General features: G+C 33.0%; 1 protein-coding gene across 3 annotated transcripts in view; it reads right to left on the bottom strand.

Moving 5' to 3' along the window:
- Positions 1-15220, bottom strand: part of LOC142333118 (putative multidrug resistance-associated protein lethal(2)03659) — a 229813-nt gene extending 214593 nt beyond the window's left edge. For 2 of the 3 annotated variants that reach the window (XM_075380037.1, XM_075380039.1), the window contains exon 1: positions 15038-15220. The gene's annotated coding sequence lies outside the window, so the exon portion shown is untranslated. Of the gene's footprint in view, positions 1-13669; positions 13755-15037 lie in introns of those variants that run through there. The other variant, XM_075380038.1, reaches the window with a different exon arrangement.
- Positions 15221-15655: the final 435 nt, after the last annotated feature.

The raw sequence follows: 15655 nt of genomic DNA, 5'->3' as shown, positions 1-15655 counted from the left end.
GCGACAACATTAAAGCAGACTAAGATAAGGTCAGACAATAAATATACACCAGTAATTTATCATACCTGCATAGTAACGGTGATTTTTACCTTAATATGTAACGGACGGGCAGAAGAATTCTACTCGACTGACTTTACTTATAATGTAAGTCGATTAAAGTACTTTCTCAATCGACTAACCGGAACTTTTTTCATTTACATTAGCAATGAATCGATTTTCTTAATTCTAATAACTCTGGTTTACTACTGCCGTTTAATAGTTTTCTCTCTGTTCACACCGACACAACTTCAGTTTGCACGATCCGACGTAAATTTTAGTATTTAATTCTAAAAGTAATTTTTAACAGTGTATTATTCGACAGTGAATACGCGGTGGGACGATGTCTTAACATAAAACCTGCTGCAACTTATATTATTTTGAGGAAAAAGAAAAGAAACGTACACGTCGGAAGAGAACAAGCCTTTTGGAAGAAAGCGAACGGCAGCTTCTCGGCCTTTCACCCAGAGGTCCCCGGTTCGAATCCCGGTCATTTTCACACGCTAAAAAATTACCCTTTCATCTCATCCTCTGAAGCGATACCTAACGGTTATGGGGGCTTAAAAAAAAGTCTTTTATAGAAATCAGCACCGATCATATGTTATAGATTCTTTGAAGAAAGATTACCTACTATTAGGCCGCACATTGAGGACGGATATATTATAACCTTTATCAGAATAAGCAGCAAACTTAAAACGGTTACAGTCTGAAAGTAAACCGTTAATTTAAAAGGAGAATACAACAAAAAAATCATAATATTTCCGTTTAAATTAAACATTTTAGGAACAGAATTTTTTTTTTTCATTTACTTCTTCGACGAATTACACGTCAAAGTTTACGAAACGGTAAACACGTAGATGCGCATTTCCTTCTTTTTCTTTTTCTGTTAAGCCACCGGAACCGCCGTAAGGTATTACTTCAGTGGATGATATGTATGAATGAACTGTTTACTCAGGGTGTCTGAATAGTGATAGCTAATAGTTCTGCGAAGAGGATGTCGTAGGTAACAAGAATCCAGTCGCCAGCCCAGCAATCTATCCTTACCCTGTGCTTTTTTAAAACTCTTATGAGCAATACCTATTTCGAATTGCAGAACAGCCGTTTCCATAATTATACTAGAAATCTGTAATATTATCACTTTTAAAAGATAAGAGAAACGGTTTTTTTTTCTCTCAGTTGCGGAACGTTAAGATATCTGACGTCATCCGACTTTATCGCAAAACGTTAAACTTACAAAGACAAATTAAAAATTCAAAAAATACGAATTATTCTGATACAATTAACGAGTAATTATTCGAATTAATGTATCGGTATTTAATCGCAATGTACACGCGACTAAAGATAATTTTTTTTTTTTTGTATAATTTTGAATATAAAATGTTTTCTATGCCGTCAAAATAACAAACGTTTCAATAATTCCGACCGTCGGACCGTATCATTTGGAAACAGTTAACAGAGTGCAACTTTTCTTTCTGTTACCGTAAACAAGTTTACGGAAAAAGCAATATGTTTCTTTCGGTGAGGACCTTTAGCTACCGCGATCCGGCCACAAAACAGGTGTCATAATTTAATCGTGTCGTCATATACCCTTCTGCAGGTGCCCTGTTTAACATAAATTAAGATGATATAACATACAGCGATTTAAGAATCCTGTTCTGAGCTTGCGCATTTGTTCAATGCTTTCACTTCCCTCTGAACCTATAATCTTCAGCGTTTCATGTAATATTAAGAATACACGATAAAAATATACTGTATTTTGTGTGTACGCATTACAGCATATATACGTTATTAAAGTTAATACTCGTATATTTATTGCGCGCCAATTATTATAACTACAGCATTCGTTTGAACGAATAATAGTAATGCTCTTTACAACAGATTTTTTCAATTACTTGCGAATTTATTTCTGACGACGTACTTATTTTTTCAATACTTAGTAAAACTGGTTTATTGTTATTCAACGCATCGGTTACTTTTTATAATAGATGAACCTAGAAAATACATAAAACCGATTCAATCATATACGAATTATTTTAATGTTCGTAATAAATTAATAAAATGTATTCACTGTATACATTACGTATATTACATTTAGATCTACACCGTAATAAACAGAAACACAAAAAACTAAAAGAGGTCGCTTAGATTTCAATCGTATAAATCGCTACGTTTAATTAAAACGAGTTCATTGTCCATATTATGTTACATGCATAATCCCGTATTGTGGTGCCGCAATGAATCTTGAAGCTTGAACTACGACGGCTAAGTAATACGGTCCTGTTATCCAAATAGAAAAAGCAAAAGCAAATCGCTTTCTTGTAAATACAACTTATTTTATTTTATGTTACCGATTACGGATTAAATATTTTCTAATTTTCCTCTTATATTTTACGAACGATCAAGTATTCTGACAGTCTTAAATATTAGTACAGGCAATTTGTCATCAAAATAAGCTTTCTTTCTTTCCTGTTTAGCCTCCGGTAACTACCGTTTATATATTTCTTCAGAGAATGAATGAGGTTGATATGTATGAGTGTAAATGAAGTGTAGTCTTGTACTTTCTCAGTTCGACCGTTCCTGAAATGTGTGGTTAATTGAAACCCAACCGCCAAAGAACACCGGTATCCACGATCTAGTATTCAAATCCTTGCAAAAATATCTGGCTTTACTAGGACTTGAATGCTGGAACTCTCGCCTTCCAAATCAGCTGATTTGGGAAGACGCGTTAACCACTAGACAGACCAACCCGGTGGGTCCATCAAACTAAGCTTTTTTTTTTTCCCCTACTAAGCTGTATTTGAAAATCCTTACGTACCGATTGATCTTTTGTCCATGCGTTAGGGGTGATGAGGGAAGCTTAACTCCAGATTTTTAACATCCCCCTCCCATAGATTTTTGAAATGAGTTTTTCTCTGAATCTATTCATTTTAGAGAAAAGCTTTTCAAACAAAAAATGTAGAGGACGTTCTCCTCTACAATTAACGTCTTTGAAGTTATGCCGTATAATTTGAAATTGAAATACTAGGTGGCGCTGAAGTTTTAAAAACCGTTATAAACGAGTAGACCGTTTTCGAACACGTGCTCAATTCACAACATTTTCACACTTTCACAAGCTACAGCTCCAAAACGGTAAATCGTACAAGAAAATTGTTTAAATAAAAGTTGTCTGTTTTTTTTAGATTTCCAAATGCAATACAGACGAAAAAAAATTTTTCCGGTGAAAAACCCGATTTTTACAACTTCAGCGCCACCTAGTATTTCAATTTCAAATTATACGGCACAACTTCAAAGACATACAATAAATGTCTTTAGCTTGTGAAAGTGTGAAAATGTTGTGAATCGGGCACGTGTTCGAAACCGGTCTACTCGTTTACAACGTTTTTTACAACTTCAGCGCCACCTAGTATTTCAATTTCAAATTATACGGCATAACTTCAAACACGTTAATTGTAGAGGAGAACATTGTCTACATATTTTGTTTGAAAAACTTTAATCTAAAATGCATAGATTCAGAGAAAAACGTATTTCAAAAACTTTTTGAGTTTTTCAAAAATCTACGGGAGGGGGATGTTAAAAATCTGGAGTTAAGCTTCCCTCATCACCCCTAACATATGGAAAAAACATCGATCGTAGGTAAGGATTTTCAAATAAAAATACAAATTGATTGTACTATATTATAAAGACGTAGGTCAGTTATCAACATTATAATTACGTCAGCAGACAAACGCTAAACGATAAATTAACATTATATTCTCTGACATATATAAAAACAGTTATAATGAATCTATCGTGATTTTATTTATTTTGAAAATAAACACAGAGAACGTGGGCGTCACTCTAGTTGGCTCGTTCACAGACCGATTTAAATCCAGAGTTCCGAATATCGCGAAGCCGCGGGGGTAAGGGGATCGGCGTAAATCACTAATTAAAATTAATTTATTTCTTTTCAAAGTGAGAATTTTATTTTAATAAGAGATTCGAGTTTATCAAAAAAAGAATTTCTATTTGATACTTGGTTTTGAGATATATAAGAGCCTTCTATATCATTTTTCCGTGCACCTTGGTTTGGATTTTAACTGCACAGACCTCGAAATCAAGGTCGACAGAGTCGGAAATATGTGTGAATATTAGTACTAATATTAACACATTTAAGTACGCAGGTAACGTAACTGGCTATCTAAGCTACCATGGCGGCGGTTTTATTTATTTATACCGCTTTCAAGTGGGTGAATTACTTTTCTTTATTACTTTTGATGTTAGTTAAATTATTCTGTAGTTATTCAATCTCTGACAAATGTCAGAGATTGAATATATTTGTGTTTATTTTAGGTGGTGTTGCCATCGAGAACAATCTTGTTCATACTAGGTGGCTTGTTATTAGCCGATCGCTTTCGTAGGCCCACGTTCCTACTGGTCGGTACTATTTACGTTTGTTAACAAACTTACTTAAAGAAAAACAAACGAATCCGCCAACAACTTGTAGGGATAGTTTCTCCAGAACAGCTGGAGAGGACGGTAACAGAAGAATGTCGGCGCTCCAGGGTGACTTACGAAAGATCTCGTCGCAGAAAGGTACATTGGTGGAGCCAAGAGATCGAGTGGTTACATAAGCAGATCGAGTGGCAGAGGTAGAGACCCAGAGGTCATGATCTTTCTTTCGTTTTCCTGTTTAGCCTCCGGTAACTACTGTTCAGAAAATACTTCAGAGGGTGAATGAGGATGATATGTATGAGTGTAAATGAAGTGTAGTCTTGTACATTCTCAGTTCAACCGTTCCTGGGATGTGTGGTTAATTGAAACCCAATCACCAAAGAACTCCGGTATGCACGATCTAGTATTCAAATCCATGTAAAAATAAGTGGCTTTACTAGGACTCGAACGCTGCAATTCTTGACTTCTAAATCAGCTGATTTGGGAAGACGCGTTCATCACTAGACCAACCCGGTGGGTATAGAGATCATGATCAACTTACGCAGTGAATTTCGAGCGGCCAGAGCAGCCCTCATATATGCCATCAAATGTGCAGAGAGATGTTGGCGGAAACTCTATAACCAAATAGATATGACCCCTGGGGCCGGGACTATCAGATAGCCACAGGGAAGTTTGGCCGTACACTGCCGGTGCTAACGGAGGAACAGATACGAGCTCTCTTCCAAATGGGGGAAGTTCCCCCGAGGGAAGATATATAACAGTCGATATTGACTCATCATTCGAGGTTAGAACCGTCGTTCGTCCGCGCTTGCGTGGATGGGCGATGGTGATGCAGCACGGAGACTGTGGAGCCCTCTGACCCAAAGACACCCGGGGACGTGCAGTGCTATTGTAAACCCGACCTCGGGAGGGGAGGATCGGTGAGATATGAGGTTTGGTCGGTAGGTAGCAGGCACACATACGCTCTCCTAATAACATCTAACAGAACCTGTTAGCGAGTCCGACGCTCCGCCCTAAATGGGGTTCTTCAGACTCACGGGAAAAAACTATTAATTTTATTTTCATTTACATTTAGTGAGGTTTTTCGGTTTCCTTAAAGTGAAAAATAAAGTCATACACTGAAGACAAGAAGCTGGGCAGGTCAAGGCGGGGTCCACAGGGTAAGGTTAGACTTGATGATTCCTCTGCCTCCTCCTCCTCGTCAGAGGAGTAGGATGAGAAGGAGGTGGTCACACCAGGGACTTCTGGGGAGTAGACGCGCCCTGTGTTGAAAGTGACTGATGAGTTTAATAAAACGGTTGTAAAGTTTGGCGGTTCGACTCCTTTAATGACAGCGTTTGAGGAAAATTTTCATTCTCTAATACAATTACATACAGGGAGTATGAATTGATGCGCACGAGACTATCTGTCGGCTCGATATTATCGGGTCGGCGTTAGATTTCCATGTCGATTAACGAAACCAGGGCGAATGGATAATAGTTTAGAATTTCATACACTATTTCGCAAAAGACAGGATTACCGAGGGGATTTAGGGTGCCTCTTAGGCTTTTCCGCCTTCTTCTTTTTTGTTTTGTAGTCGGTAAGTTTTTGTTGCGCCGGTTTGTTTTCTGTAGTTTCATTTTTATTTCGTTTTTTTCTATTGTAATGCGCGTTGAATTCACTTCTTTTACCTTCGGGTAGGTAGCAGATTTCAGTTTCTTTTTCTTATTTTTTACGGATAGTAGTAATACAACACCGGTGGAAAGTCACATGTGGCATCATAATTGAGGCAAGAACAAGGCTGAGAGATGCCTTTTGCCGAAGTTTCGAAGATGACCTCCGAGAACTACCCATGAGAACTAGATACGGATAAGGTGGGCGTGGCTACCGAAGCTATTATATAGTAGGTGTTTTCCCCTACAGGGTAAGGATGTTTATACGTTTGAGACGAACTTTTACAAAAACAAAAAAAAAACAGCATGACATTCTTTCTCAGATTACGTCTCTATACAACCCGGACTTAAATCATATCGAGATAGTTTGTCAGAAGCCAAAGGATACGTAGTGAAGAAATAACGCGAGTTTTGATATCAAAGATGTTCAAACGGTATGTGAATAAAGTAGCCGACGTGAATGAAAAAATTTGGAAGGTGTAAGGAAACAGGAGCTGAATAATATATGCGATAAGAACACATTATTGACAATACCACCGAGTCGATTATTTTTACTTCCTTGTACGAAGTAAAGGAAGTATTGTGATCGCGAAAAATTTAGGTTTTCAGATTAAAACGGAAATATCCATTTTGACTAACCCTGAATCCATTTTAACTAGTTTTGTATCTCGCATAACCCAAAAACAATTAGGCTTAGGATGTTGAAATTTTGGATTTAGAACTGTTGTAACATCTAGTTGTGCATCTCCCCTTTTGATTTCAAACGGTTGGACCAAAAGTGTCCAAAAATGCCCAAAACAACTTGGATTTTGGACTTTTTTTTAACTGCAGTAGTAAGTCCTCATTGAGAGATTTACAACGATATATTATAAGTAGTACTTATTTTCATCGGTTCTAGAGTTACAATCAAATAACATTTTAAATTAATGAACTATTTGGATCTTACAAGAGAAAGGCACATCGGATCAAATCCGACTTCATCTCATTTTTTTTTTATTTTTAATTTAAATATATTCATCTATTAATAATTATTAACCTCTAATCGTAAATTTTTTTTTTCAAAAACAACAATAAAAAAATTAGAAGTTATTAATGAATTAAAATTTTATGTACTTTTCATTTAAAAAAAAATGTGCATATGTTATTTAATAGGCGTACAAGGAAATTATGTAGTGTCCAAATCAGATTTTTTACACGACAGTGAAGATAAGATTATGATGATTCTGATGACGACAGTAACCTCGGAAATTCTAATATTTCTTGTGAAGTGAATGACGTTCTTTTTTCTGTTTAATTAAAACTGTTTTATTTTGTTCTACGATTTAAAAATAATTAGTTTCTGCTGTAACTTCCTATTCCGTTATCTAGTGTATTTAATCGTCATCTTACATTAACTTTTGAATACGAATGTGAAAATAAAATAGAACACCGGCACTCAATGAAGGTAATAGATTTTGATTCGCACTTTACAACATTTTATGTGTATCCCTGCTTTGTATAATTCCCGGCTTCACATAAACGCTTCTGTAATTCTTGTCACGTTTACAGATTTGAAAAATGCATACATATTTTTATGAATAAAACAGTCTGATATTAATTAAAAACTTTTCAGCGAGCCGATTACATCGACATAACTTATATAAATAATTACATTAAATTTAAAAATGTAATATTGTTCAAAATATTTACTATACACAGTCGATAAAAATGTCAAAAAACTTGTTCTACAAACCAATACTAACACAGCAATAAATATTACAAAGGCCCTGTTCGCTGTGCAAATTTTACGCTAAAAAGACCGTAGAACGATTCGAATTGCTGCTATCGCTGCCATGGCAAGAATACAATAACCGCCTGTTACACAGCAAACAGATATAAATAAACAAAGCCATTAATAAAGATAACTCCCGCTCGTTAAACAAAAAAATTGAAAGATAAAGAGCAACAATTTTTCTCTTGATTTATTAAAATCAAATTTTCCTAATAGCATTTTCAACGTATGAGTCTATAACATATAGGGGATGTAATAATTTATAAATTTAATCGTTCATTACCGGTCTAGATCTATTACATTAAACTACAAACTCGTCCTATGTTATACCGTTGTACTATCATCAAAATTGTAATATAAAACTGTTAAGTTATTTTTTCCATCTATAAATAATGAATCAAATAAATTTTTAAAAATAAGGTAACTGAACCTTGATCCTAAAATTAAGAAATTACTTATTTAAAAATTTCCTATTATTTTAGAATCGTAACATCGTTTAAAACGATTTTAAAGCTTAAAATCTCTCTTCTCTTAAAAATGTCTCTAGTTATTTTAATTTTTCTCCCCCGATTACCTTTCTGTTAAGATGGAAGAGATAGGCCGACCGCAAAAAAATGCAAAGACATAAAAACATGCGTCGTGATAAAAATATGGAAAGAAGTGCAGAAAAAATTAATTTAAGAAGAGCCTGCCGGCATGAGTTACGGGCTCTCTGAAATGCGGGAATGCATATTACCGTTTTCTCTCTTTTTTCCTGTTTAGCCTCCGGTAACTACCGTTTAGATAATTCTTCAGAGGATGAATGAGGATGATATGTATGAGTGTAAATGAAGTGTAGTCTTGTACATTCTCAGTTCGACCATACCTGAGATGTGCGGTTAATTGAAACCCAACCGCCAAAGAACACCGGTATCCACGATCTAGTATTCAAATCCGTATAAAAATAACTGGCTTTACTAGGACTTGAACGCTGGAACTCTCGACTTCCAAATCAGCTGATTTGGGAAGACGCGTTCATCACTAGACCAACCCCGTGGGTTATATTAATGTTTTACATCAAATTTATAAATGTACATTCGTAACAAAGCATAGAGTTAAATTAATTAATTTCAACGAAAATAATTAAAATAATAAAAAATTCCTCAATTAATTTCTCTTAAATTTCGAATAAACGTATTTTGGATATCAGAATTACATCAGAAGAAAGGAAGCGAGGAAGAAATACGATGAAGTTAATAGAGTGAAGGTTGAAAACTACAATGGGGACGAAGGAAAAGGCTTGAGACAGAAATGAATGGAACCCAGCGAGTTGGTCTAGTAATGAACGCGTCTTTCCAAAAGACTAATTTTGGAAGTCGAAAGTTTCAGGGTTAAAGTCCTAGTAAAGCCAGATATTTTTACACGGATTTGATACTAGATCGTGGATACCGGTGTTCTTTGGTGGTTGGATTTCAAGTAACCATACATCTCAGGAACGATCGAACTGAGACAGTACAAGACTATACTTCATTTACACTCATACATATCATCCTCTTAAGTAATACTTGAACGGTAATTTCTAGAGGCTAAACAGAAAAAGAAAGAAGAAATGAATGGAGACAACAATGGAACCTTAAGGAACCTACTGCCAGGTAGAACACCGGCTAAATGATGATGATCGGTATATATGATACGATTCTACAACGATCTAATACGAACTGTGACAACGAAATTAAAAATCAAAAGTTTTTCACCCTCCAGATTATGGGTCTATCTTTAACCGGTGGCTCACGAACTCAAAAAAAAAAAAAAAAAATTGGTTATAAAAATTTATCTCATTTTATTAAATATTTGTGTATTTCTAAAATAACTTCGAAATAAATAAAATATAAAACATTGGCTAGCAATCTTTGGATTAATTTAATTTCACTGGTTATTTGTCAGTTTGTAATAAATATTTGTAGTAGTGAATCGCAGAAATGAATTTAGTAAATACAATTAAAAATTTCCTAAGCCGCTAAAACTTTTAATTTAACTCTTTAAGTAAATAAAACTTAATAAATAATTACATAAAAAAGGATTAAAATAAGATCACAAAAAAATTTACAAAACTTTCCATAACTCAAAACTATCGTATATTGAAAAACGCCCCCTTGGCTCAAGACGGCAAGCTACAGGCCTTCAAAAACAACATAAATTAGTACAGTATTCACCAGTACAGATTATAAATATCGACCCGAGGGTGAAAATAAGGTCGAAGACCCCTGATCTAGACCGTGTGATTTTTATTGTTAAAGAAAAGTAAAAGTGGGATACTACTTTTTTCATTTATACATTAAAAAAAAAAAATTTGAAAACGGAGAACTGCGATATAGAATTAAATTTAAACGAAATAAACATTACAAATTAAAATTAAAATTGTAATTTAAGAACTCTGCTGTAAATATTGAAAATTAAATTTTTAATTGGCCTAAAAACTGATTTTATGAAAAGAAAACCGCTTAAAACTAGTAGTCAAAAGACCAGAGTTTGACATTTTTCACACGCTACAAATATGTATCTCTCAGCGGCAACGATAAAACGTTAAGCCTGTAGTTATTTAAAAAAGTAAATAAGTTCAACGGCCAGAAAAATATCTTCAAACCGTCTACGCTGGCAATGTATTTATTCTTTAAAAACTGTTCAAGTTATGTGAAAAGAAGAAAACTAACAACAGAATCGTGGAAATGGTAACCGGTTTGAAGAAGTGTAAGTTTGAACAAAACGTAAAAAAAAAAACAAGAGACAATATCTCCACACATATTAAACTTATTAAAACATAAGTCGGTAAGTACAGTAAAACAAAATCTCTGAAAATTCCTTAAATTAGATTAAAAAGAACACAATAGCTGTAAATGGAAATTACCTATAGCTCTTCTCTCGGCGAGCCTAAGGCACGCCCTCCATGCGGGTTGCCCTGGCGGACGGGTGTCTCGGAATGGGATTATTAGTTGTCCAAAATTCATGTATTTTTAATGATGAAAACTGATCACGGAAAAGCGAAAAAAAATCAAAAATTTTCTCAATTAAATTTGGTTTAGATCGGTTTAAGCATAAGCGTCGCAGTTTTAATTTTTCTTTTGGAGAGGACTCGGAGAAAGAAAAAAAAAGATAAAGTATAAGTTATAGTACAGTCAATCAGTATTTTTATTTGAAAATCCTTACCTACCGATTTATGTTTTTTTCCATATGTTAGGGGTGATGAGGGAAGCTTAACTCCTAATTTTTAACACCCCCATTCCATAAATTTTTGAAAAACTCAAAAAGTTTTTGAAATGAGTTTTTCTATGAATCTATGCATTTTAGAGAAACGTTTTTCAAACAAAAAATGTAGAGGACATTCTCCTCTACAATTAATGTCTTTGAAGTTATGCCGTATAATTTGAAAATGAGATAATAGGTGGCGCGTTGTAAAAAAACGTGTTTTTTCGGTTTTTTCACCGGAAAAAATTGTTTTTCGTCTGTATTGCATTTGGAGGTACTTACGTATTAACGCCACCGCAGCTAAAGCTTTATTTAAAAACAAAGTAGTCAATCGGATTTCGGTGGAAAATGGGCCGAAACAGATTCAAAACAGAATATAAATGGTTATTTATATTTGTTTATTTTATAAATAAACAAAGGATATAGACGAAACAATGAACGGCATAGATGAAGTCCTACGCAAGAACTATCGCGTGAAAATAAACAAGAAGAAAACAAAAGTAATGAAATGTAGTAGAAATAACAAAGATGGACCACTGAATATGAAAATAGGAGGAGAAAAGATTATGGAGGTAGGAGAATTTTGTTATTTGGGAAGTAAAATTACTAAAGATGGACGAAGCAGGAGCGATATAAAAAAATGCCGAATAGCACAAGTTAAACGAGCCTTCAGTAAGAAATATAATTTGTTAACATCAAAAATTAATTTAAATGTCAGGAAATGATTTTTGAAAGTGTATGTTTGGAGTGTCGCTTTATTTGGAAGTGAAACTTGGACGATCGGAGTATCTGAGAAGAAAAGATTAGAAGCTTTTGAAATGCGGTGCTACAGGTGAATGTTAAAAATCAGACGGGTGGATAAAGTGACAAATGAAGAGGTATTGCGGCAAATAGATGAAGAAACAAGCGTTTGGAAAAATGTAGTTAAAAGAAGAGACAGACTTATAGGCCACATACTAAGGCATCCTGGAATAGTCGCTTTAATATTGGAAGGACAGGTAGAAGGAAAAATTGTGTAGGCAGGCCACGTTTGGAATATGTAAAACAAATTGTTAGGGATGTAGGATGTAGAGGGTATACTGAAATGAAACGACTAGCACTAGATAGGGAATCTTGGAGAGCTGCATCAAACCAGTCAAATGACTGAAGACAAAGAAAAATTTAACCAAACTTAACTTACGCTCGCTTCGATCGCTAACCTTGACTAATTAACACCGTAATTTTTTGATTATTTATTTAATAAATTCAGTAATTATTGCAATTACTTATTATTTAAATAATCAAAACACTCCTGTTAATTAGTCACGGTTAGCGATCGAAGCGAGCGTAGGTTAAGTTTGGTTAAATTATATTTAAAAAATAAATATTTGTTTATGTTAAACTCTATATCGGCCCATTTTCCACCGAAATCTGATTGACTACTTTGTTTTTAAATAAAGCTGCAGCTGCGGTGGCTTTAATACGTAAGTACCCATTTGGAAAAGTTGTTAATCTCAAAAAACAACTTTTATTTAAACAATTTTCTTGTACGACTTACCGTTTTGGAGCTGTAGCTTGTGAAAGTATGAAAATGTGAATTGGGCGCGTGTTCGAAACCGGTCTACTCGTTTACAACGTTTTTTTACAACTTCAGCGCCACCTAGTATTTCAATTTCAAATTATACGGCATAACTTCAAAGACATTAATTGTAGAGGAAAATGTCCTATACATTTTTTGATTTGAAAAAAGTTTGAAAAACTTTTCTCTAAAATTCATAGATTCAGAGAAAAACGCATTTCAAAAACGTTTTGTGTTTTTCAGAAATCTATGGGAGGGGGATGTTAAAAATCTGGAGTTAAGCTTCCCTCATCACCACAAACGTATGGATAAAAGATCAATCGGTAGGTAAGGATTTTCAAATACAGCCTATTTTGATGACAAATTGCCTGTACTATTACAAAATGATATTATAACCGTAGTATAATTTAAATTTATTTATAAATATAAAAACTCAAACAGATAAACAAAAAAAACAAAGGAATTTATTAATAAACATACAAACAAAAACCCTGAAAGCAACTCTTTCAGAAAACACATGACAATCCAATTAAATTCAAAACATAACATAAGGAAGCAAACCAGCTGGATTATGCTTATTTAAAACTTCCACATTTCTTTCTCGCCTCAAATTAATTTATTCTAAAATAATTTTTTTCTTCTTCATCCATCAAAATATATTACTAATAAATATTTCGCAAATATATCGATTAAAGAAATAAATATATATTACAAGTACAACTAATAAATATATAATAATATAACAAGTAACACCTGACCATCACGAGACATGAACTAACGAATCGGGAATTTCCGCTAGTTTCGGTACATTCAGGTGCCTACTTTTTGGTTATAGTTCATTATTTTATGAAAAAAAAAAAACAAAAAAACAATACCATAAATAAAAAAATATAATCGTATTATTAATATATATTTCGCATATGTATCGATTAAAGAAATAAATATATATTAAAGTATAAATAATAACAAGTACAAATATTAAATATAACAAGCACACACCTGACCACCACGAAACATCTACTAACGATGGGGATTTTCAGCTAGTGATCGGTGCCTGTTATCAGAGGACATTGTTATTTATTGTAGTACGGAATGACATCACTCGGTCAACTGGTGTTTTATGTGCTAAGCTAAGGGACGAATGGACGGACGGACACACACGCAGCGCGCGCAAGATACCTACAGATGTCCTTTGGTAGGGTAGAGTTATAAGCAAATAAAATAATAACACATAAATTTTCAAACGTGACCTTCATATAGGTTACTATATAACCTATAAACCTTACTAACCGGTATGTTTAAATTCCGAAGTGTAAAACGAAATATTTTTTTTTTTACTTCACATACTCTAAAAGAATGGAGATACGATTAGCTTCCTATTAAAATGGAACAATGTATTTTTTAAATAAAATCGATCAGTGAATCATAAGATAAATTAAATTAATACATTTAATTGTGTGAACACATATAAATATTGACACAAGAAAAATAAACAATAAGGAAATTACCTTTATTTAAAAGTCTAATATAATTATGATTATATAAGTTATAAATATTTAACTTTTTTTTTTTCACCTAAGTTTTTAATTAGACGATCTAATCTTAGAACTGATTAATTAATAAAATATTAGTATTATTAACTGAACATATTAGTCGATTAATATTGTATTATCCGATATCGGAAAAATCACTTTAGAAAAAAAAATTTAGCGCATCTCATTTCCACAATTTAATTCCTTAAGTACACTTATCATTAAAATTAACAGAGTAATTTAACTTCTGTATTTAGTTAACTATATTAAACTATAATCATTATTCAAAATAGAAAAATAAAATATTTTAACGCTGTTGTTGGCTTATAAATTAAAGCAGCCAATAGCTTTGCATATTCACTTATAGCCTATTTAGCCCTCCTCTCGCTTTTTCTTTCTCCATAAAACCGGAGTTATTCAGCTTTTCTTTAATAGATCATATTAAAAGGTGGAAACGATTTTTTATATTAGCCTAGTTTAACTGTTTAAAAAATAACTACAAGAAAGCTTAACTTAAAAAGAAGAAAAATTGAAAGTATAACTAGAATTCCTTATTATATTTCTTCAGAGATCAATATAAAATCCCCACAAAAGGGATTAATTTGTTTCATCATTTAAGGCAGAGCTTTTTTTTAAGGTTAACTATACATTGGCAATGCGTTCTGACAAATCAAATATCTTGCTTTTTTATACTACAACTGAGCAAAATATAAAATAAGATATATTAGATTAATTAGTATAAGAAAGTAATAATAATAATATGGAAAAATATCGGGGAAAAAAACCGGCAACATGGAAAAAAAAAACAATTTGTAATAACACATATTCAACTTACCTAGAATATTATATAAAAACAATACTATACTATTCAGTATAAAAATAAAACACTAAGATTCAAATATACGATTAATTAATTTAACATATCTCTAAAATCAACACAAAACATCACACAATAAGAGTAAAAACCACGGTGCCGATCATCATATGACTGTTCGCCAAATGGAACTGCAAAATTCATTAAAGCAATGGTTCCACAACTAACATAAAAAATAAATGCACGCCGTAACTGCTACGCCATCTGTTGTCAATTTACAGAACTAAATCACGTTTTTATTTGTTAATATCATTTTGCAATTACTGAATCAGTAGAATAAAAAATGGTGACTTTTTTTTTTTTTTTTTTCTTCTTTTAATAAAAATTAACAAGCAGAAAAAAGGAGATTAACTAAAATTTTGACTCTTTTTTTTTAATATCATTCATATTATTGTCATAATTTTTTAAAAGCTATTTAACAGGTTATTATAAAAAACCATGTTTTTTAAATTGCATAATTTTTTTTATACTATCCATAGTTCGTTTTTTAATGTTATTAAAATGTCCATTATAAGGAGAACTGTATAATATAGTTGTAATTATTTATAGTCTTATTTTGTAGGGTATATAGCAAAAACA

The sequence above is a fragment of the Lycorma delicatula genome, chromosome 12, assembly GCF_047948215.1.
Source record: "Lycorma delicatula isolate Av1 chromosome 12, ASM4794821v1, whole genome shotgun sequence".
NCBI lineage: Eukaryota > Metazoa > Arthropoda > Insecta > Hemiptera > Fulgoridae > Lycorma > Lycorma delicatula.
Note: the sequence above shows the minus strand (reverse complement) of the source record. Positions and strands in the feature narration are given on the sequence as shown.